This window comes from Heteronotia binoei, chromosome 10, assembly GCF_032191835.1.
Source record: "Heteronotia binoei isolate CCM8104 ecotype False Entrance Well chromosome 10, APGP_CSIRO_Hbin_v1, whole genome shotgun sequence".
Taxonomy (NCBI): domain Eukaryota; kingdom Metazoa; phylum Chordata; class Lepidosauria; order Squamata; family Gekkonidae; genus Heteronotia; species Heteronotia binoei.
Genome location: NC_083232.1, coordinates 12858936 through 12884388, shown reverse-complemented (window position 1 = coordinate 12884388; position 25453 = coordinate 12858936). Strand labels below are relative to the sequence as shown.

The window sequence follows — 25453 nt, the reverse complement described above, 5'->3', positions numbered from 1 at the left end:
CCCTCCCCTCCCCCGCTTTCTGACAACCCTGAAGCAGGGGGAGGGCCTCCAAACCGGGGGATCCCCTGCCCCCACCTGGGGATTAGCAATCCTAGTTGGTCTCCAATATGAAGGTGTTCGTTTAAACAAGCTGGCTATCTGGCCTAATATTTAAGAAAAATTGCTAAGAGGATTATTGCAGCTTGAAGAAGCTCACGCGAAACAAGGGTTCCGTACGACCTTGTCCTTGGAAACTTGGATTTTTGGCTGCATCTTTGGACAAACATTAATTCACCAGGATTTCATGGAACGAGATGGAAAGTTTTACCACAGGATGAAAAGAAGGACTCTTGGTGCTAATGCTTCCTTTTTCATTAAGGACTAAAAGTTATGGTCGTTTTGTAATTTATGATGGTGGAAATTGTATATGAGTATGTTTAATTTTGTTGACCTTGTATAATTTAATAATAGAAGCTGGTTTTCACGGTGGGTTATGTACCTTTGATTTTTTTGCCCACCTGGGGTAGGGTTGCCAATCCCCAGGTGGGGGCAGGGGATCCCCCGGTTTGGAGACCCTCCCCCCACTTCAGGGTCATCAGAAGGGGGGGGGGGAGGAAATGTCTGCTGGGAACTCTGTAATTCCCTAGGAAGATTTATTCCCATAGAAAATCATGGAGAATTGATCTGCGGGTATCTGGGGCTCTGGGGGGGGGCTGTTTTTGGGGTAGAGGCACGAAACTTTTAGTATAGCATCTAGTGCCTCTCCCTAAAATACCCCCCAAGTTTCAAAATGATTGGACCAGGGGGTCCAATTCTATGAGCCCCAAAAGAAGGTGCCCCTATCCTGCATTATTTCCTATGGAAGGAAGGAATTGAAAAGGTGTGCCGTCCCTTTAAATGGACATATGAAGCTGCCTTCTACTGAATCAGACCCTTGGTCCATCAAAGTCAGTATTGTCTACTCAGACTGGCAGTGGCTCTCCAGGATCTCAAGCTGAGGTTTTTCACACCTATTTGCCTGGACCCTTTTTTGGAGATGCCAGGGATTGAACCTGGGACCCTCTGCTTCCCAAGCAGATGCTCTACCACTGAGCCACTGTCCCTCCCCTGTGATGTGATGGTCAGAACTCCCTTGGAGTTCATTTATGCTTGTCACACCCTTGCTCCTAGCTCCGCCCCTAACGTCTCCTGGCTCCACCCCCAAAGTCCCCAGATATTTCTTGAATTGGACTTGGCAACCCTAACCTGGGGATTGGCAACCCTAGCAGCACTTCTAGTGAGCAGGGAATCATGAGGGCATCCCGTGCCACAAATTTGGTCAGTCTTTAAGGTGCTACTGGGCTCTGGCTCTTCAGTATATCTGTTAAGTCTTTACGGTGCCTTTTTCTTTCGAACACAAGAAAGAAAGGATTTCAGTGCAATTCCCTGGGAATTTGTTTTCAACTAGGAACTGAAGTTGCCAGTTCCAGGTCAGGAAATTCCTGGGTAGAACTTGGGGAAGGCAAGGCTGGGTATAATGCCAGAAAATCAGGACATCATAACTTGAAAAGCAAAGAAGAGGACACATTTCCTGATGGACTATTTCAAACAAGTGATCCCTATGACGAATCTCATTTTAAAAACCCCTGCTATTGGATCTATGATTGTTGGAGCAGAGGTCCATCAGTGGCTCTTAGCCACAGCATATTGTTGGAACTCTCTGTCTGGAGCAGTGATGCTCTGTATTCTTGGTGCTTGGGAGAGGCAACAGTGTGGGGACTTCTAGTGTCCTGGCCCCACTGGTGAACCTCCTGATGGCACTTGGGTTTTTTGGCTACTGCGTGACACAGAGTGTTGGACTGGATGGGCCATTGGCCTGATCCAACATGGCTTCTCTTACATTCTTATGTGACAGAGAGTGTTGGACTGGATGGGCCACTGGCCTGATCCAACATGGCTTCTCTTATGTTCTTAGGTGACCCAGAGTGTTGGACTGGAGGAGCCACTGGCCTGATCCAACATGGCTTCTCTTATGTTCTTAGGTGACCCAGAGTGTTGGACTGGAGGAGCCACTGGCCTGATCCAACATGGCTTCTCTTATGTGACACAGAGTGTTGGACTGGATGGGCCACTGGCCTGATCCAACATGGCTTCTCTTATGTTCTTATGTGATCCAGAGTGTTGGACTGGAGGAGCCACTGGCCTGATCCAACATGGCTTCTCTTATGTTCTTATGTGACCCAGAGTGTTGGACTGGAGGAGCCACTGGCCTGATCCAACATGGCTTCTCTTATGTTCTTATGTGACCCAGAGTGTTGGACTGGATGGGCCATTGGCCTGATCCATCATGGCTTCTCTTATGTTCTTATGTGACACAGAGTGTTGGACTGGATGGGCCACTGGCCTGAGCCAACATGGCTTCTCTTATGTTCTTATGTGACCCAGAGTGTTGGACTGGAGGAGCCACTGGCCTGATCCAGCATGGCTTCTCTTATGTTCTTATGTGACCCAGAGTGTTGGACTGGAGGAGCCACTGGCCTGATCCAACATGGCTTCTCTTATGTTCTTATGTGACACAGAGTGTTGGACTGGATGGGCCACTGGCCTGATCCAACATGCCTTCTCTTATGTTCTTATGTGACACAGAGTGTTGGACTGGATGGGCCACTGGCCTGATCCAACATGGTTTCTCTTATGTTCTTATGTGACACAGAGTGTTGGACTGGATGGGCCACTGGCCTAATATAACATGGCTTCTCTTATGTTCTTATTGCTACTAACAAGGAATATTCCTAACCTCCCAACTCCAAAGAGGGCATTTCATCAGTTTATTTTTTCAAAAAGCCCAATAAATCTACTGTCAGATGCCCATCTGCTGTTCACACATTGCAAGCCAGAACTACGGATTACGTTGCACTCAGTTGACACCTAGCCTGGTTGAACTTCGCCATCTAGTGGTCAGCAGAAAGAAGGGTCCCTCTTTCTCGCCACACAAGCTACTCCCGCCCGTCTTGTTTGTGTAGGTCCGCCTCTTCCTCTAGAAAAAACCGGGGTTCCTACAGCCCTGTGGCACAGAGTGGTAAAGTTGCAGTACTGGGGGTGAACTCTCTGCTCACGACCTGAGTTCGATCCCGGCAGAAGCTGGGTTGAGGTAGCCGTCTCAAGATTGACTCAGCCTTCCATCCTTCCGAGGTCGGTCAAATGAGTCCCCAGCTTACTGGGGGAAAGGGGTAGATGACTGGGGAAGGCAATGGCAAACCACCCCATAAAAAGTCTGCCATGAAAACGTCGTGATGCAATGTCACTCCAGAGTCAGAAACGACTGGTGCTTGCACAGGGGACTACCTTTTTACTGTGGCATGGGTGCCAAATCTAGGTTGGGAAATACCTGGAGACTTTTGAGGTGATGCCTGGAGGGGGCAGGGTTTGGAGAGAAGAGAGAGCTCGGCAGGGCATATTGGCCAAGGAACCCAAGCAGCCATTTTCTCCAGGGGTCTGATCTCCGTCATCTAGACAGGCTACCAAGCTCCGGGGCGGTCATAGAAGAAACATCAGGGTGAAACAATAAACACTATACTATTACAAGGAAATAATGGGGTGAAGAGAAAAAACGGCGGTCTCTACTTCTAAGTAGAGATCTCCAAGTCCCACCTGCTGGCTGTGTAAAGACGGAAAAAAAAAAAAAACCTGTGTATAATTTACGAACAAATATTAAAGGTAAGCTTATAAATATAAAATGATTATTCAAAAACACATTTCAAAAAGTACGTATCACTTCACAACATACAACAAATCATCAGTTCCCAAGTCCAATGTGCAAAGAATAAAGTTCCAAAGTTATTTCCCGTTCATCGTGTCAATTTCCGGCTTGAACATACGAACATATGAAGCTGCCTTATACTGAATCAGACCCTTGGTCCATCAAAGTCAGTATTGTCTTCTCAGACTGGCAGCGGCTCTCCAGGGTCTCAAGCTGAGGTTTTTCACACCTGTTTGCCTGGACCCTTTTTTGGAGATGCTGGGGATTGAACCTGAAACCTTCTGCTTCCCAAGCAGATGCTCTACCACTGATCCACAGCCCCATTTATGGCTCTCCAGGGTCTCAAGCTGAGGTTTTTCACACCTATTTGCCTGGACCCTTTTTTGGAGATGCCGGGGACTGAACCTGGGACCCTCTGCTTCCCAAGCAGATGCTCTACCACTGAGCCACAGCCCCATTTATGGCTCTCCAGGGTCTCCAGCTGAGGTTTTTCACACCTATTTGTCTGGACCCTTTTTTGGAGATGCCGGGGATTGAACCTGGGATCCTCTGCTTCCCAAGCAGATGCTCTACCACTGAGCCACCGTCCCTCCCCATTGCGCTTATAGACCATTATAAGGCTTATAAGGCTTGTTGTGCTTATAGACCATTCACCCGCATCCGCAGGTAAATTAAAGTGCCAAAGCCAAGAGTATTTCAAGTGCATCGGACCTTTTGAATTTATGATTTGTTGTATATTGTGAAGCGATATGTACTTTTTGAAATGTGTTTTTGAATAATCAATTTACATTTTAATATTCATTCCTTTAATATTCATTCCTTAATTATCCACAGGTTTTTTTTTTTGGGGGGGGGGGGGGGTCCTTTACACAATCTGCTCTGTACTGTGGTATTCTAGGTTTTAATACCCACCTGGAGATCGGCAACCCTATTCACTTCCAACCCGTACTGTTCCACCCTACCCCACCCATTCCAAAACTTTCCCTATTCCCTTTTTAAGTGGGGGCTATCAGTTGCGGAACTAACATTTTAAGGCATACTACAAATCCGAAGTAAAAGCCCTGTGGCGCAGAGTGGTAAAGCTGCAATACTGCGGTCCTAAGCTCTGCTCACGACCTGAGTTTGATCCCGGCAGAAGCTGGGTTCAGATAGCTGGCTTGAGGCTGACTCAGCCTTCCATCCTTCTGAGGTTGGTCAAATGAGGACCCAGCTTGCTGGGGGGGGGGGGGAGTGGAGATGACTGGGGAAGGCAATGGCAAACCACCCCCTAAAAAAGTCTGCCGTGAAAACGTCGTGATGTGACATCACCACAGAGTCGGAAACGACTGGTTGCTTGCACTACCTTGGCCTTTTTACAAAACCAAGCCTTCCTCACCTGTTCTAACAGTTTGGGTGGGATAGTCCGTTTGTTCATCACAGCCGCTTTTTGGAGGGAGCTTTTTGGCTTCTTCCACCTTCCCTTTGGTCACGAGCCACCGAGCGGATTCCAGAAGGAGCTGGGAAAGAGTGCCGTCCAGTCAGTTCGATCCTGCATCCATCCTGACTATTTTTTTAAAAAGGCTTTGCTTCCTTTATATGCTACGTTTCTCCCCAGTGGGGGCCCCAAAGCGGTTGACATGGTTCTCCTCTCCTCCAATTAATCCTCGCAACATCCCCTGTGAGGTAGGTTAGATGAGAGCACGTGAATGGCCGAAGGTCACCCAGCAGGATTCCACCGCAGCGTGGGTCTCTGAACCCAGGTCTCAGACCAGAAGCCTAGTCATCGCATGGGGGCCCAAAATGGGCACAAACCCCTGCAGTCTGTCTTCTGTTGTATAATAACTGTTCCTTAGGTGAATCCTCAGCTGTTTCAATTGGCTGCTTTGTGTCTATGCTGTTATAACGGGCACAGGAGTCTGAGCTTATTCATTTTATGTATTATTCAGAGTTTGTATTATAAATTCAGGTGAGATTTTAAAATATTCCATATATCATTATGATGTGAACTGTCTGAGGTGCAAACTGTTCAATAAAGAAGAAGGGTAGGTTTTTATACCCCACTTTTCTCTACCAGAAGGTGTCTCAAAGCAGCTCACAGTCACCTTTCCCTTCCTCTCCCCAAAACAGGCGCCTTTTGAGATAGGTGGGGAAGAGTCTTGAGAGAGAAACTGTGACTGGCCCAAGGTCACCCAACAGGTCTCACATGCCTCAGACTGAGACCGATTCCCCACTAGCCATGCCCCGGTCTCACACTCCTCTTCTCCGTGGCCCCATGACGACCGCCCCCCCCTCCCCCATGGACTACAATCCCGGAAGGGACGTCATCGTGGCAGTGCGCTTTTCGCAAGTGCTCAGAGCTGAGAAAGAATGCTCGCCGCACTCCCTGCTCAGCCCTCTCCAGCTTCGGAGGGAGATGGGCAGGGCCCAGGACCACGTCATTCTTTCTTCGGTCCAAGCAAGAAAGAAAGAACGCTTGACCTGCCCCCTGCCCAGCCCTCTCTGGCTTCGGTGGGAGCTGGGCAGGGGCAGCGTCCTTTTTTTGGCTCTGAGGGATTGGAGCCAAGAAAGAATGACGCAGAGTATCAGGATCCACCCAAGCAGGGGAGGGGGCTGCCTACCCTCATCTACTCCCACGTGCTAGCTCTGTGTGAGACCAGGACAAGGCTAGTGGGGAATCAGTCTAACTCACAACAGCCTTCCCTCCCTCTCCCCACAACAGGCACCCTTGTGAGGCAGGTGGGACTGAGAGAGTTAGGAGAGAGCTGTGACTGGCCCCAGGTCACCCAACGGTAGGGTTGCCAAGTCCAATTCAAGAAATATCTGGGGACTTTGGGGGGTGGAGCCAGGACACTTTGGGGGTGGAGCCAGGAGCAAGGATGTGACAAGCAGAATTGAACTCCAAAGGGAGTTCTGGCCATCACGGTTAAAGGGACCACACACCTTTTTAAATGCCTTCCCTCCATAGGAAATCATGAAGGATAGGGGGCACCTTCTTTTGGGGCTCACACAATTGGACCCCCTGGTCCAATCGTTTTGAAACTTGGAGAGCATTTTGGGGAGAGGCAAAGGATGCTATATGGAAAATTTGGTGCCTCTACCTCAAAACGCAACCCCCTCAAAGCCTCAGATATCTGCAGATCGATTTTCCATTATTTCCTATGGGAATAAGTCTCCATAGGTAATAATGGAGTGCCCAGCAGACATTTCCCTCCCCTCCCCCTGCTTTCTGATGACCCTGAAGCGGGGGGAGGGCCTCAAACCGGGGGATCCCCTGCCCCCACCTGGGGATTGGCAACCCTAGTTTCGCTAAAGGCTTCATGTGCCTCAAACTGGCTCACAACCGCCTTCCTTTCCTCTCCTCACAACAGATACCCTGTGAAGCTGGTGGGGCTGAGAGAATCTTGAGAAATTATGACTGCAGGTTTTGCTTAGATGAGGGGGGAATCAAAACCGGTTCTGCAGATTGAGAAAGAGCCACATGTGGCTCCCGAGCCACAGTTTGGGCCACTCCCGAGCTAGACCGGTTTTTTTTAAGGGAAGAGATGTTCCAGAGGTGGTTGGCAATTACTTGCCTCTGCATCATTTCCCTGGTATTCCTCGGAGGTCTCCCAGCCAGGGCTCGACCCTACTTAGCTTCCAAGATCTGAAGGGATTGGGCTAGCCTGCATCAAGTCGAGTTGGCAACATTCAGACCAAATCTGCAAGTCCAAAATCCACACGTTGGAAAGGCCAAACGGCACCTATCCACATGGCCTCAACCTCACACCTCAGAGTGTCACGCCACCTCGTTCCAGTTACTAATTCATCGCTAGAATCGGCCTCTTCTCCAAAGACTTGGGAAGGCAGGTTCATGTTCACACTTCGCTTGAAAGGAGAATGCAGAGAGGTGCCTGCCAATGACAAACTCGCCCACTTAATCTTTGACCCAGTCAAATTAATGGAAAACACGGTTCAGGCTAAAACTGGTAAATGTACAGAGGGTATCCTGGCATGGCCTGACAATCAGCAGGAGATGTGGGGGGAGGGCGTGTGCGGGGGGGAAGGCAGGAACTTCTCCAGGGGTTTATGATTGTGGTCCCTGCCCAATGATGCAAGTTCTGGCATTACTTGGAACGCGAGGGGTGGGATTCTAGCAGGAGCTCCTTTGCATATTAGGCCACACACCCCTGATGTAGCCAATCCTCCAAGAGCTCCCAAGGCTCTTTTATGTAAGCTCTTTAAGGATTGGCTACATCAGGGGTGTGTGGCCTAATATGCAAAGGAGCTCCTGCGAGAATTCCACCCCTGCTTGGGAGTGATGTCACGGCGCCAAGGGGCAACAATCCGCCCCCCCTGTTTCACCAGCAGTTCCCTCCTGCTGCTGACCTGAGCGGTGGTGAGTGGCAGCAGAAGACCTCCCGCCAGCAGTGGCAAGCCCACTAGAGCAGAATCATCAAAGCAAAACCATGCCTCAAGCTCCCTTTCAAAACTGCATTGTTATTATTTTTTGTATTTTGTGTGTGTGTCTGCACCTGGAAGTCGTGGCGACCCCTGGTGACTGACCCCTACTGGGGCCCTCCTGATTGCTGGTATTCCAAGGAGGTCTCCCATCCAAGTACTTGCCAGAGTCGACCCTGCTTAGCTTCCAAGAGCTGACAAGATCGGGCTTGCCTGGGACTATCCAGGTCAGGGCGAAGTTGTCCAGATTCTTATTAGTCTATGTGACTTCCCAAAAACTAGACAAAGCTCTTCATAAGAGAAGCCATGTTGGATCAGGCTAACGACCCCTTCCAGTCCAACACTCTGTGTCACACAGTGGCCAAAAAAAACAGGTGCCATCAGGAGGTCCACCAGTGGAGCCAAGACACTAGAAGCCCTCCACTGTTGCCCCCCCCCCGCAAGCACCAAGAATACAAAGCATCACTGCCCCAGACATAAGAACATCAGAGAAGCCATGTTGGATCAGGCCAATGGCCCATCCAGTCCAACACTCTGTGTCACACAGTGGCAAAAAAAACAGGTGCCATCAGGAGGTCCACCAGTGGAGCCAGGACACTAGAAGCCCTCCCACTGTTGCCCCTCCCAAGCACCAAGAATACAAAGCATCACTGCCCCAGACATAAGAACATCAGAGAAGCCATGTTGGATCAGGCCAATGGCCCATCCAGTCCAACACTCTGTGTCACATAAGAACATCAGAGAAGCCATGTTGGATCAGGCCAATGGCCCCCTCCAGTCCAACACTCTGTGTCACAGAAGAACATAAGAGAAGCCCTGTTGGACCAGGCCAATGGCCCCATCCAGTCCAACACTCTGTGTCACATAAGAACACAAGAGAAGCCATGTTGGATCAGGCCAATGGTCCATCCAGTCCAACACTCTGTGTCACATAAGAACATAAGAGAAGCCATGTTGGATCAGGGCCAATGGTCCATCCAGTCCAAACACTCTGTGTCACAGAAGAACATAAGAGAAGCCCTGTTGGATCAGGCCAATGGCCCATCCAGTCCAACACTCTGTGTCACAGAAGAACATAAGAGAAGCCCTGTTGGATCAGGCCAATGGCCCATCCAGTCCAACACTCTGTGTCACATAAGAACATAAGAGAAGCCATGTTGGATCAGGCCAGTGGCCCATCCAGTCCAACACTCTGTGTCACATAAGAACATAAGAGAAGCCATGTTGGATCAGGCCAGTGGTCCATCCAGTCCAACACTCTGTGTCACACAGTGGCCAAAAAAACAGGTGCCATCAGGAGGTCCACCAGTGGGGCCAGGACACTAGAAGCCCTCCACTGTTGCGCCCCCCCCCCCCCCGCAAGCACCAAGAATACAAAGCATCACGGCCCCAGCCATAAGAACATCAGAGAAGCCATGTTAATTTTGGCTTTGTATAATCTAGTATATAAGAGCCCCTGTGGTGCAAAGCGTTAAAGCTGCAGTACCGCAGTCCTAAGCTCTGCTCATGACCTGAGTTCGATGCCTGGTGGAAGCTGGGTTTTCAGATAGCCAGTTCGAGGTTGACTCAGCCTTCCATCCTTCCGAGGTCAGTCAAATGACTACCCAGCTTGCTGCGGGGGGGGGGGGAGTGTAGAGGACTGGGGAAGGCAATGGCAAACCACCCCATAAAAAAGTCTGCCGTGAAAACGTTGTGAGAGCAACCGTCATCCCAAAGTCGGAAACGACTGGTGCTTTCACAGGGGACCTTTCCTTTAGAGCCCCGTGGCGCAGAGTGGTAAAGCTGCAGTACTGCAGTCCTAAGCTCTGCTCATGACCTGAGTTCGATCCTGGGTGGAAGCTGGTTCAGGTAGCTGGCTCCAGGTTGACTCAGCCTTCCATCCTCCCGAGGTCGGTCAAAGGAGTCCCCAGCTTGCTGGGGGGAAGCATAGAGGACTGGGGAAGGCAATGGCCAACCACCCTGTAAAAAGTCTGCCGTGAAAATGTTGTGAGAGCAATGTCACCCCCAGAGTCGGAAATGACTGGTGTTTGCACAGGGGGCTTTTCCTTTCCTTTCTTGTATATAATTTCTGAAATAAAATTATTCTGAAGAAGAAGAAGAAGAAGAAGAAGAAGAAGGAAGAAGAAGAAGAAGAAGAAGAAGAAGAAGAAGAAGAAGAAGAAGAAGAAGAAGAAGAAGAAGAAGAAGAAGAAGAAGAAGAAGAAGAAGAAGGAGGAGGAGGAGGAGGAGGAGGAGCAGGAGCAGGAGGAGCAGGAGCAGGAGCAGGAGCAGGAGCAGGAGGAGCAGGAGAAGAGAGTTCATTGCCTTTAGGAAGGGCATTTTGGTCCAGGGCAATGAACAGCTGATCTGCTACTCACCAGAGGCAGAAAAAGAGGGCAAACAAGGGGGCCGAACCAGTCACCTGCAGCAGCCTCCAGTCGCGGATGGCGTAGGCTAAGCCGGCCAGGATCATCTGCCCTACTGCAAAGCCCACGTGCGTAACGATGACCGCATGCGGACGGTAGGCGACCCCAATCCATTCAGTACCTGAAGGGCATTAAAACAAAGCGAGCAAATGGTAAATCCTGGGACGATCTCACGATCGCAGAAGCAGTCAGAGGCAGACTAGTAGGATCGATGAAAGCTAACAAATATCACAAATTCAAGTCCTTTGGAGACCACCTAGGAAGGTTCTGCAGAGGAAGGCCATGGCCAACCACCTCTGCTTCTGACTTGCCTTGAAAGCCCCTTGCTGGGGTCACCATAAGTCTTGGATGGGAAACCAGCAAGGAAGGCTCTGCAGAGGAAGGCCATGGCCAACCACCTCTGCTTCTCCCTTGCCTTGAAAGCCCCTTGCTGGGATCACCATAAGTCTTGGATGGGAAACCACCAAGGAAGGCTCTGCAGAGGAAGGCCATGGCCAACCACCTCTGCTTCTCCCTTGCCTTGAAAGCCCCTTGCTGGGGTCACCATAAGTCTTGGATGGGAAACCACCAAGGAAGGCTCTGCAGAGGAAGGCCATGGCCAACCACCTCTGCTTCTCCCTTGCCTTGAAAGCCCCTTGCTGGGGTCACCATAAGTCTTGGAAGGGAGACCACCAAGGAAGGTTCTGCAGAGGAAGGCCATGGCCAACCACCTCTGCTTCTCACTTGCCTTGAAAGCCCCTTGCTGGGGTCACCATAAGTCTTGGATGGGAAACCACCAAGGAAGGCTCTGCAGAGGAAGGCCATGGCCAACCACCTCTGCTTCTCCCTTGCCTTGAAAGCCCCTTGCTGGGATCACCATAAGTCTTGGATGGGAAACCACCAAGGAAGGCTCTGCAGAGGAAGGCCATGGCCAACCACCTCTGCTTCTCCCTTGCCTTGAAAGCCCCTTGCTGGGATCACCATAAGTCTTGGATGGGAAACCACCAAGGAAGTCTCTGCAGAGGAAGGCCATGGCCAACCACCTCTGCTTCTCGCTTGCCTTGAAAGCCCCTTGCTGAGGTCACCATAAGTCTTGGATGAACAGTGCCTATGAACTTTATGGCCACTTTACTCATGAACTTTGTTGCCAGTTACTAGAACATTAATATTAGATTTTGGGAAGAAGAGTTTGGGGAAAGAAGAGAGAAGAAGACAGAAGAAAGAATATACAAGATAAGATAAGACTGTATTTATAACTTACTGATCATTGTTTTTCCTTCAAAATTGGATCCTTTTTCCTAGTGGGTATGGTACCTATTTGATTAGTTATTTGAGTTTGTTTTACCGCCTTGCCTTGCCTTTCTGGTTTTTTGGGAGGGTGTGATCCTTGGGATTGTTAAATTAGCTCATATCTTTATTATACTGAATATTATTACTGGAGTATTTTGCTGAGGGTTGAGTCACCTTGCTTGTCAACAACTGTTAAAGAGGGTTAAGGTATTGCCCTGAGGCAGTAGACTGCCATGATGGAAACCAAGATTAAAAAATTCTTACAGGGTACCCCCCCAGCTGGGGGAGGTAAAGTAACTCCAGGTTCTGTCAACCAAGATGCCATAGAAAAATTACAGAATACTGTCACTGCCGGCTTTAAAAAGAATCAAGAAGCTCTTGATGAGATGAAAACGGATCTGATGCATCAGATTAAGAGAACTAATGACCAACTGGCAGAATTTCAAAAACAATTGTTAGCTAACACCCAACAGGTGCACGGGCTAACTGCTAAAGTTGAGAGAATGGAAGATCGGGATAGGCAAACAAGTAATATGCTTAGAGAAAACCAAACAGAATTATCAGACTTGGAAGATCGTGTTATGAGACTTGAAATGGAAAAGGTGGCAACCATTCTCCGATTTCAAAATTTACCAGAAGAGAAGGAAGAAGATCTAACTAGTAAGATCACAGAGATTTTAAAAGTCGATGAGGAAGAACTATTGGAAGAAGGTCCAAGAGATATTCTCTGGGCCAAAAGAGTCTCTTCAAGTTATATAAGGAAATTTAAACTTCCTAGGGAGGTCCAGGTAAAATTTGTCCGTCCTGAAACTGCGGAAAGGGTCTTGAGAAAAACAAGAGAGTCTGATATGAACTGGAAAGGAACAAGTATAAAAATTTTGAAAGAAGTACCTTGGAGTGTCCGGCAGCGAAGATTTAAATTTAAGAAATTGTCCAACTGGTTAATTCAACACGAAATACAATTTAGATGGCTTATCCCCCAAGGGTTGTTCTTTACATATCAAACCAAGCGGTACAACATTACCACTGAGGCGAAGATGGAAGAATTCTGGGATGAGTGTGTTAAGCGAGATGGTTCTGAATCAGGAGAAGATCAGGATGGTGCCAGGAAATCTACGGATGAGGATTCCCCCAAAAAGAAGCGAGAGAAGGTTAGAACCAGACTCCAAACTAAGAAAGACTTGGCCAAAATACCTGGTAGTATCGATTCAGCAAAATGAACTCCAAATTAAGAACTAAAATACTCTCTTTAAATGTCAACGGCTTGAATGAACCTGGAAAGAGAAAGAGAATTTTCCAACAATTGAAAAAATCGGGTGCACAAATTACATGTTTGCAAGAGACCCATGTTAGAAGAGACAACGTCAAGTATTTGGAAAACAAGAAATTAGGTACTTTATATTCATCATGTGATTCTCTTAAAAAAAAGAAGGGGGTAGCTATATTCGTATCTCATCATATTAAGTCGAGTTGTTTATATTCGGATGAACAAGGGAGAATCATAATAGTTGAAGTGGAACTAAACGGTCTTAAAACAGTTCTTGGAAACATATACGCTCCTAATGAAAACCAAGAGAAATTCTATCAAGCTTTATACCTTAAACTCAGGGAATTCGACTCAGATAGATACTGTATCGTTGGAGACTTCAATGCGATATTTGATATTAAAATGGACAAAAAATACGATGACCCGCGGAAAAAGAAGAAAAATCGGAACTTACTACCTCCTTCCTTTTTGAAAATGGCAGAAGAATTAAGTTTGCTGGATGCCTGGAGAACTAAAAACCCGACCACAACGGACTTCACTTTTTATTCTCACGCACATAAATCGTGGTCAAGAATAGATATGTCCTGGATATCCATGAGTATGATATTGTCGGTCAACCAAGCGGATATTCTTCCTCAGTCTTATGCAGATCATAACCCGATTGTGTTGATATTGCAAGAACAGCCAAGAAGTCTTCGATAGTCTCTGAATCTACAAATTTTAAAAGAGGCTCAATTTTTGGATCAAGCCAAGAAAGAGATTCAGGAGTTTTTCAAACTTAACTTGAAAAAAGATACGAAGATTCCAATTATTTGGGATACATTTAAAGCCTTTTTCAGAGGAATCGCGATTAGATATTCATCGAAGAGGAAGAGAGACCAAAGGAAGGCCTATAATGAACTGATAACAAAACTGAAATACTTTGAGGGACAACAGAAGGCCGGAAACCTTAGGGAGCTACAGGCCAAAATTACCTTCACCCAGCACCAAATAAACACACTCTTGGCGGAAGAAATTGAGAAAAAACTGAAATGGACAAGACAAAATTACTTTGAAAATGCTAACAAAGTGAGTAGATGGTTGGCTTATAAACTGCGAAAGGAGAAGGAGAAGAAGATAATAAAAATGCTGAAGAATGAAGCTAAGGAAGAAGTATTCCAAAATTCTCAAATGAAAGAAATCATTCAAGACTTCTATCGAAATTTATATAAAAAGCAGAAGATTGAATTATCTAAACAAGAAGAGTATATAAAAGGGGTTGAGATGAAACAACTAACAAAAGAACAACAAGCAAATTTGGAGAATCCCATTTCATTACAGGAGATAGTTGATGTAATCAGAACCCAAAAAAGTAACAAGACACCAGGTCCAGATGGACTTCCGATTGAATTTTTTAGAGCCTTCGAAGACTTACTATTGCTGCCTTTCAAGGAAGTAGTGGAGAATGCTTATAATACAGCTGAGATTCCGGATTCCTGGAAAGAAGCTTTAATCACACTTATTCACAAGGAAGGAACCGACCCTTCAGAAATTAAAAACTATAGACCAATCTCGCTCTTGAATAGTGACTATAAGATCTACGCAGCCATATTAGCTAACAGGTTGAAGAAAGTAGTTGCGAGCTTAATCCATGAAGATCAAACTGGATTTGTCCCAGGTAGATTAATGAACCAGAACGTAAGATTGTTATTGAATACACTTGAATACTACAAAGAACATTCCGATAAAGAATTTGCGGCCATCTTTGTAGACGCAGAAAAGGCCTTTGACAATGTGAACTGGCACTTTATTAAAGCGATATTGACGGCAATTGGCTGTGGTGAAAGATATTCCAGAATGATTGAAGCGATTTATTCTAAGCAGACAGCAAAAGTGAGCTTTAATGGAGTATTGTCTGACTCAATAGAAATTGAACAAGGCACCAGACAGGGGTGCCCATTATCCCCCTTACTTTTTATTCTGACGTTGGAACCGTTAATCAAGAAGATTAGGGAAGATACCCAAATTCAAGGGACCAAAATCAACAACATAGAGTTTAAGATTATGGCGTTCGCAGATGACCTCGTAATTACTTTGGAACACCCCTCCTCATCGATTCTTCCTTTAAAGCAGCGACTAAGTGAGTTTGGAGGAGTATCCGGATTTAGATTGAACGTTGTTAAGACCAAAATTTTAACGAAAAATATGGACAAAAACCAAATTGAAGTATTAGAGCATCTCTCAGGGTTTAAGCACGAAAAGAAGATAAAGTACTTGGGAATCCACTTTACGAGTGATTTAAAGTCATTATATAGAGATAACTATGGGAAAATATTGAAGGAAGTTCGTAATGACTTAACCAACTGGAAAGATCTTCAAATCTCACTTTTAGGTAGAATTGCTACAATTAAAATGAATACTCTTCCGAGGGTTTTATTCCTGTTTCAAACAATTCCAATTATTCTACCTAAATCCTTTTTCCAACAACTCAACTCCATGATTAAGACTTTTATCTGGCAAGGCAAAAAACCTAGAATCAAACTGAAAGTTTTACAAGATAGTAAACTAAGGGGTGGCCTTGCCCTACCTGATTGGAATTTGTATTACAAGGCTTCCTGTATTGCTTGGTTGAGAGTTTGGTGCAAGTTGGATAATAGAAAATTACTGACTATTGAAGGGGCCGGCCTGGGTGAAGGCTGGCATAGCTATATGTGGTATCGTGCTCCGGTTAAAACTGGCCGCTTTTTTAGACATGAAATAAGAAGATCTCTGTACAAGGTTTGGAATGAAATTAAAGATCAATACACCTATACTCCCAAGTGGCTCTCTCCGATAGAAGCTCTGACTCATCCAAACTTGTATAATTGGGACAATTTACAAGATTACACTTATTTGTTGAATGACCAGAATGAACTGATTGAGGAGCTTCCTAAGCTAAGTTGGTGGCTTCAGTGTCAAATTAAATCAAGATTTCGTAAGGACAAGGAAAAAGGCTTCACGAATAAGCCGATGGAATTAGATCTTATTTTGGATTCCAAACAGAAGATAATTTCTAAAGTTTATGATTGGCTATTGCAAACTAAGATGCAAGATGAGGTGGTGAAAGAAGCATGGATACGTTGGCTGAAAGATTTTGGTTACAGCATAGATTTGGAAGAATGGGAAAAATTATGGAAACAGAACTTAAAGTTGATTAAGCCAGCAGAATTGAAAGAAAACTTATATAAAATGGTATATAGATGGTACCTTACACCAGACAGGTTGGCTAGAATCTACCACACGTATTCTGATAAATGTTGGAAATGTCACGAAGCTAAAGGGTCTCTGTTTCATATATGGTGGCAATGTAAAAAGGCTAAAAAATACTGGTCACAGGTTAATATTTGGATTCAAAAAATTTTGGAAGTACAAATTAAACATGTACCGGAACTTTATTTGTTAAATATTTGTAGACAAAACTTACCTCTGTCTAAACTGAAACTGTTGTTGTACATAGTTACTACTGCCAGAATAGCATATGCTAAATATTGGAAAAGTGATAAAACCTCCACTAGGGATGAATTTATTAATAAGTTGCTGGGCGCTGCAGAATCTGATCTAATGTCCGCAAGATTAAGAAATGGTAATGTACAAAAATGTCAAGAGGTTTGGGATCCTGTTTATAAATGGGTTAAAAGTAGTGGCTTTACATTGGAGTAATCATGTTTCGGCTTTTCCTTTGATACTTAAACCTCTCCACCTCCCAGTGGTATGGCTGGGCTTAGTTGCAAATGTTAGTTGTTTGTATGTAGATGTCTTGATGTGCTTTGTTAGGAATGTATGATTTTTCCTTTTTTGTTTTGTATGTTATGTCTTTTATTCCTTTTTCTTTGTATGTCTATTTTCTTAATAAAAAATTCTTCCCTAAAAAAAAAAAAGTCTTGGATGGGAAACCACCAAGGAAGGCTCTGCAGAGGAAGGCCATGGCCAACCACCTCTGCTTCTCACTTGCCTTGAAAGCCCTTGCTGGGGTCACCATAAGTCTTGGATGAGAGACCACCAAGGAAGGTTCTGCAGAGGAAGGCCATGGCCGACCATCTCTGCTTCTCACTTGCCTTGAAAGCCCCTTGCTGGGGTCACCATAAGTCTTGGATGGGAAACCACCAAGGAAGGCTCTGCAGAGGAAGGCCATGGCCAACCACCTCTGCTTCTCCCTTGCCTTGAAAGCCCCTTGCTGGGGTCACCATAAGTCTTGGATGGGAGACCACCAAGGAAGGTTCTGCAGAGGAAGGCCATGGCCGACCACCTCTGCTTCTCACTTGCCTTGAATGCCCCTTGCTGGGGTCACCATAAGTCTTGGATGGGAGACCACCAAGGAAGGCTCTGCAGAGGAAGGCCATGGCCATCCACCTCTGCTTCTCACTTGCCTTGAAAGCCCCTTGCTGGGGTCACCATAAGTCTTGGATGGGAGACCACCAAGGAAGGTTTGCAGAGGAAGGCCATGGCCAACTACCTCTGCTTCTCACTTGCCTTGAAAGCCCCTTGCTGGGGTCACCATAAGTCTAGGATGAGAGACCACCAAGGAAGGTTCTGCAGAGGAAGGCCATGGCTGACCACCTCTGCTTCTCACTTGCCTTGAAAGCCCCTTGCTGGGGTCACCATAAGTCTTGGATGGGAGACCACCAAGGAAGGTTCTGCAGAGGAAGGCCATGGCCAACTACCTCTGCTTCTCACTTGCCTTGAAAGCCCCTTGCTGGGGTCACCATAAGTCTTGGATGGGAGACCACCAAGGAAGGCTCTGCAGAGGAAGGCCATGGCCATCCACCTCTGCTTCTCACTTGCCTTGAAAGCCCCTTGCTGGGGTCACCATAAGTCTTGGATGGGAGACCACCAAGGAAGGTTTGCAGAGGAAGGCCATGGCCAACTACCTCTGCTTCTCACTTGCCTTGAAAGCCCCTTGCTGGGGTCACCATAAGTCTTGGATGAGAGACCACCAAGGAAGGTTCTGCAGAGGAAGGCCATGGCTGACCACCTCTGCTTCTCACCTGCCTTGAAAGCCCCTTGCTGGGGTCACCATAAGTCTTGGATGAGAGACCACCAAGGAAGGTTCTGCAGAGGAAGGCCATGGCTGACCACCTCTGCTTCTCACCTGCCTTGAAAGCCCCTTGCTGGGGTCACCATAAGTCTTGGATGGGAGACCACCAAGGAAGGTTCTGCAGAGGAAGGCCATGGCCAACTACCTCTGCTTCTCACTTGCCTTGAAAGCCCCTTGCTGGGGTCACCATAAGTCTTGGAAGGGAGACCACCAAGGAAGGCTCTGCAGACCACCTCTGATTCTCCCTTGCCTTGAAAGCCCCTTGCTGGGGGCTGCCATTGGTTGGGTGCAACATGAAGGCATTTTTGAAGTCCCTCCCCTCCCCAAAAACCTCCTTGAGCTCCGCCCCCAACATCTCCACCCATCTTCCAGCCGGGAGCTCTTGACCCCAGCTGCACAGTCATTTTATGATCATTTTTGACCTCCTCTTTCCCCTCCTCCCCACATTCCAGCATTCTTCTGAACAGAAATATTGGGGGGGGGGGAGTTTTGTTTTTTAAATGGTTGCGCTCAGTTTACATGCTCCAAAAGGCAGCACAGGACGAGCCGCTGCAGAGCTGACAAATGCCCTGTGCAGAACGCTGATTCAACAACAATTGATTTGCATGTCTTTTGTGCTTAAAGCAGCACCAGCGTTACCTGGAAATGTTCCAGCCAGATGCACACTGGAGTCTACACCAGTGATTCTGAAGAGGGGCCATATGCCACCACTTTCCCTGGAGGCCACTGACAAATCTTGAGAGGCATTTGGGATTCAAAAAAGTAGCAGCAGCAGCAGCTTCTAGAAGCCAGCAGAAAAGAGCCGTTTTATCCTGTCTGCCCTGGCAGGAGAATAAAGCCTCAGATTTCTCCCTGGAGCCCCTAAAAAGGCACACGGAGGTGGGCTGTAGGTGCTCATGGTGCTTGAGGAGTCTCTGAGTACTGTCAGGTTTTGTGAATAGCGTTGAGTGTTGCATTATTAGGGTCAGTGGGTGTGGGGAAGCGAGGCTGGGTGTGGAAGAGGTTAGTCCCTGGTGAGGAGATCTCTCTTGGGAGAAGCACGATAGGGTGGGGGGAGATTGTCATGGGGTCAGCTTCTCTCTCCACGCATTTCTATGATATTTGAGCTGAGAAGGTAGATAGAAGAGGGAGGGAGGGAGGATGGATGGATGGATAGATGGAGACAGACAGAAGATGTAGGCAGCAGCGTTCCAATTTTGTGCATAAATTTGTGAAAGATCTGAACATTGTGAAATTCTCTACACATATTCCACAAGTTCTGCAAGATGCTCCCTGGAAGGACCTGGCAGTCCGAAACAGGCTTTACACTGCTAGCTGTCCGTTGGAGCTCTTTTTTGATTCATGTCTTGGATTTATTTATGATTTGGGCATATATATGTGTGTGTGTGTGTGCATACATATGCACGTGCGATTAGTAAAATGATGGTTGCTGAATGGTACTTTTTTCTTGTATGAATCACATTTTGTAAATATATTTTTCACAGAGTGGTTTGGATTTATTTGGTTGCAACTTCATTCCTCTGTGTAGCCTATTGTGTATCTTTAACTTCTGAGATCTGACAAGATCAGCCCAGCCTGGGCCATCCAGATCAGGACAGAGATAGCCTGCCATTGCCTGCCTCTGCATAGCAATCCTGGACTTCCTTGGTGGTCTCCCATCCAACTACTAACCAGGACCAATCCTGCTTCGCTTCTGGGATCAGACCAGCCTGGGATATCCAAGTACATTACACATTTATATCATAAATCTACCTATATAATGGCACCAGATTGGATGGATGGATGGATGGATGGATGGATGGATGGATGGATGGAACAAGAGCCAGTTTGGTGTAGTGGTGTAGTTAAATGTGAGGACTCTTATCTGGGAGAACCGGGCTTGATTCCCCCCTCCTCCACTTGCAGCCGCTGGAATGGCCTTGGGTCAGCCATAACTCTGGCAGAGGTTGTCCTTGAAAGGGCAGCTGCTGGGAGAGCCCTCTCCAGCCCCACCCACCTCACAGGGTGTCTGTTGTGGGGGAGGGAGATAAAGGAGATTGTGAGCCGCTCTGAGACTCTGAAATTTGGAGTGGAGTGTGGGATATAAATCCAGTATCATCATCATCATCACCTTTGTCTGGCATGCCGTTCCTATAGCCTTATATTTGTGGCTTGAGTGGACATTTTTTATTATTATTCACAGAATCATAGTGTTGGAAGGGACCTCTAGGGTCATCTAGTCCAATCCCCTGCACAATGCAGGAAACTCACAAGCACCTCCCCCTAAATTCACAGGATAAATTCACTAGAGATCCAGCCCAAGCAGGCCTCGCTCACCTGGGGCTCTCCTTGGCTGCTGCCCCCCTCCCCTCCACAGTCAAAAGGCCAGCAATCCACCTGCCACCAAAATCACATAAGTGGAGAAAGGGTGGGGTGCGGGGGTGTGGCAAAGCTCCTGGTGTCAAGCATGCAGTTTCAATGACGAGTCGAAGTTGATACAAAACTACGTTTATTGATAATCCGATACTTTCAGTGTAACAGATTCTTGAGAGTGATGCTGCAAATACATTGATACAATACTTTTAAGGCTTACTTCAAAAGGATTCCAATAGGTGGGGGCGAGGGGTAGCTCTCACATATAAACTATCATAAATGTCTACGTTCCCATAGTGTCATCAGGACTCTGTCCTTGCTTTCCCCAGATGTATCACACTCCCTACCAGGAATGTATGGGAAGGTGCTGATTACTTCTTCTCAAGTTAGTTTCGTTTCTCACTACTTCTACTTTGCAAGCAATAAAGCGGGAAGGGGGAAGGGAAAGAAGAACAAAGCTAACAAACCTTGGTCCTCCATGATACTTCACAGACCAGCGTTATGAAGGACCCTAAAACAATCAATTACCAATGGAATTTCACCATGCTTGACACCTGGTGGCTGACGGGCTGCCCGCCCACTCTCCTAATCCAGGGATTGTTATGCAGCTGCACCTACTATTCAATGGACAAGGTAGGTGGGGAGGAGGAGGGGGGCCGTCAGAAAGGTTCAGGAGCTGTGCTCCTGTGAGCTCCTGCTGAATCTGAGGTCTGCTTCTAGCAATGGAAAGCAGATTTGTATGTCAAACACAACAGCATCAGAAAAGCCCTGCTGGATCAGACCAGGGGTCCATCTAGTCCAGCCTCCTGTCTCACACAGTGGCCAACCAGTTCTGCTGGAGGGCCAACAACAGGGCAGAGAGGCTGAGGCCTTCCCCTGAGAAGGACATCGGAAGAGCCCTGCTGGATCAGACCAGTGATCCATCTAGTCCAGCCTCCTGTCTCACACAGTGGCCAACCTGTTCCTCTGGACAACCAATAACATGGCGTAGGAGCCAAGGCCTTATCCTGATGTTTTCTCCTGGCTCAGGGATTCAGAGGAATCAGAGGGGTGTGTGAGGGAGGGGTTGGTTCTTACCTAGAGCTAGAGAACTTATTGCGAGTCCAGAAATAGCAATACCCAAGAGAAATCGGAACACACAGTAGAGAGGGAAAGTCGGGACGAAAGCTGCAGCGACTCCAAACGTCCCTTGTATGAGCAAGGACAATAAGATCATGGGCCGTCGTCCAAACCTGGGAGGACAAAATACGTTTTTATCTTCTCAGCAGATAAACGTCAACTCTCTGTACCTGAAAAGGAGCAGCATTCACGGAAATTTCAACAGAGCGGGCCACTTATCCTGAGTTGAATTCTTACTCGTCACATTATTATTTCACTCCCTAGGAACTCAGGGCGGTGTACGCCTGTTACCTTCTCCATTTTAACCTCACAACGACCCTGTGAGGTAGATTAGGCTGAGAGAGAGAGACTGGACCCAAATAATCCTGTGTGTTCCATAGCAGAGCGGAGATGTGAACCCGAGTCTTCCCAGACACATGAACACATTAATCTGACTTGTACCGACTCAGATCAGGGGTGGAATTCTAGCAGGAGCTCCTTTGCATATTAGGCCACACACCCCTGATGTAGCCAATCCTCCTGGAGCTTACAGCAGGCCCTGTTCGAAGAGCCCTGTAAGGAATTCTAGCAGGACCTCCTTTGCCTATTAGGCCACACACCCGATGTAGCCAATCCTCCTGGAGCTTACAGTAGGCCCTTTACGAAGAGCCCTGTAAGGAATTCTAGCAGGACCTCCTTTGCCTATTAGGCCACACCCCCCTGATGTAGCCAATCCTCCTGGAGCTTACAGCAGGCCCTGTACTAAGAGCCCTGTAAGGAATCCTAGCAGGACCACCTTTGCATATTAGGCCACACACCCCCTGATGTAGCCAATCCTCCTGGAGCTTACAGCAGGCCCTGTACGAAGAGCCCTGTAAGGAATTCTAGCAGGACCTCCTTTGCCTATTAGGCCACACACCCGATGTAGCCAATCCTCCTGGAGCTGACAGCAGGCCCTGTACGAAGAGCCCTGTAAGGAATTCTAGCAGGACCTCCTTTGCCTATTAGGCCACACCCCCCTGATGTAGCCAATCCTCCTGGAGCTTACAGCAGGCCCTGTACTAACAGCCCTGTAAGGAATTCTAGCAGGACCACCTTTGCATATTAGGCCACACACCCCCTGATGTAGCCAATCCTCCTGGAGTTTACAGCAGGCCCTGTACTAAGAGCCCTGTAAGGAATTCTAGCAGGACCTCCTTTGCCTATTAGGCCACACACCCCTGAAGTAGCCAATCCTCCTGGAGCTTACAGCAGGCCCTGTACTAAGAGCCCTGTAAGGAATTCTAGCAGGACCTCCTTTGCCTATTAGGCCACACACCCCTGATGTAGCCAGTCCTCCTGGAGCTTACAGTAGGCCCTGTACGAAGAGCCCTGAAAGGAATTCTAGCAGGACCTCCTTTGCATATTAGGCCACACACCCCTGATGTAGCCAATCCTCCAAGAGCATATGAGGCTCTTTTTTGTAAGCTCTAGGAGGACTGGCTACATCAGGGGTGTGTGGCCTAATACGCAAAGGAGCTCCTGCTAGAATTCCACCCCTGAATTGGCCAACTGGTCCACTAAAGTCAGTATTGTCTACTCAGACTGGCAGCAGCTCTTTGGGGTCTCTGGTGGAGGTCAACTGGGCAATTAACCCAGAGCAACTGTGTTCTGTGTGCCTGACAACTTGAAACTCTTTGGACGTCTTAAAATCCAGACCTTCGCCTGAAATCTGCTAATGTCAACTCATAATACCTGCCAGCATCGTAAGGAGATGTTCAGAATGTACATCCCAGCATTCTAGAACGCGGGTGGCCAAACATGCTTAACGCAAGAGCCGCATAGAATCAACGTCAGACGTCTGAGAGCTGCAAGGCACAAACATCAGGTGCTTGAGAGAAGGAAGGCAGGCAGGCAGGCAGGCAAATAGATGGGGAGAGAGAGGTGACAAGAGAGCAACTTTAGATGCACTTTTCTGTTGAAGCCAGCTCAAGCGATGGATTCCTCACCGGTTGCCCCTACCTCCCGTTTCCTTCGCGGCAAACGGATCGCCACAAAACCAGATCCAGCCACTGCGAGGGGAATGGGAAGTAGCCGCGGACTAGAAGGCGCTCGCGCAGCAATTGGTGGGGAAGCCCAGGGGCGGAGCAACTGCTGGTGGGGAATCAGTCCATCAGTTTCTGAGATTGTCAGAGATCAGGGTAACAGCAAAGAGGACTCGCAATCAGCCCAGGGGTCTCTGTTGAGACCCCCGCTCCTGAATGCCAGATCTCAACTGAGCAGTATAATAAACAAAAAAAGGGAATCACAGTTAATGAGACAAGCAACGAAAGAAACAACTGCTGTGATATGCTGGCGAACGACGTTTAATAAAACCATTTTTTTAAAAACCCATATCTTTTTACACTTCGCATTGTAACAGAGACTTCCTCTGGAGTAATCCTTCCTATGTTTCATCCAGGGTTACCTGCCTCTAGTACCAACCCAATGTTGATGTTCTTCAAGCCAGTAAATTCTAAGAGGTTTCTGAATTCAGGAGAGGCATAGGCCTGGCCTGCTTAGAATCATACCCTTTGAGCTAAATTGCTGTCAAAAGAATGGCTTGCTTGAAATCAAAATTCAAAATGAACAATTGATGATAAAAACGTATTAGAGCAACTGGCCATCTAAAGAACAGCTAGCTTTTAGTAACGTATTGTAGACGAGAGCTATAGGCCAGCAAACTCCAGAAGGCGTGTGCATCTAGTTAAAAGAATACGTTTGGACCGGCTCAAGCTCCTAAAACAAATATATGCACTTGAGAGTTTGTCCAGCCACTGCTTAAAGCAAGGGTGGGGAACCTCCGTCCCAAAGGCCATATGCGGCTCTCCATAGAAAAACAATTATTTGCATTAATTTTGCCAGCCTGAATCGTTCTCCCTTGGCGGAGCACTGTTTTTTAAGTTGATAATTTTTTATGGCCCGCGAATGATGTTATAAATATCCAAATAGCCCTTGGCAGAAAAAAGGCTCCCTACCCCTGGCTTAAAGACTGCCAATGAGTTCCACTCCCCTAATATCCAGCTGGTACCTTCCCACCCGTTATTTCAACCTATTCTTGCGAGTCCTATCCTGTGCTGTCTTCCTCTAAACAACAGACCTTCAAAGACTTCAAGAGAGCATCTTTCTTACCGGTCACTTAATGGACCAAATCCCAGGGCTCCAAAGAGAAAACCCATCATGTAAACGGACTGTGAGATATCCTTTAAATCCTTCCTATCGCACACCAGGTCAAACTAAAGAAAAGAAAAAAAAATAGAGAAATTTAAAAGGAGTTCGGAGGTGGAGGGGGGAAAGTATTTTCACAACTCAGCTCGCAACAAGGGCATAGATTGGAGCAACTGAGCTACAAATCAGGAACTATTTTCAGATTTGAACATAAGAACCAGACATGTTGGATCAGACATGTTGAATCAGGTCAATGGCCCATCCAGTTCAACACTCTGTGTCACACAGTGCCCAAAAAAAACAGGTGCCATCAGGAGGTCCATTAGTGGGGCCAGGACACTAGAAGCCCTCCCACTGTTGCCCCTCCCAAGCACCAAGAATACAGAGCATCACTGCCTCAGTCAGAGAGTTCCAACAATACGTTGTGGCTAACAGCCACTGATGGACCTCTGCTCCAGATGCTTATTTTTAGCTTGGAGAAACGTCGACTGCGGGGTGACATGAAAGAGGTTTACAAGATTATGCATGGAATGGAGAAAGCAGAGAAGGAAGTACTTTTCTCCCTTTCTCACAATACAAGAACTCGTGGGCATTCCATGAAATTGCTGAGCAGTCGGGTTAGAACGGATAAAAGGAAGTCCTTCTTCACCCAAAGGGTGATTAACATGTGGAATTCACTGCCACAGGAG

General features: G+C 47.2%; 1 pseudogene; it reads right to left on the bottom strand.

Moving 5' to 3' along the window:
• LOC132578130 (solute carrier family 22 member 13-like) overlaps positions 1 to 25453 on the bottom strand; it is a 47434-nt pseudogene that overhangs the window by 18854 nt on the left and 3127 nt on the right.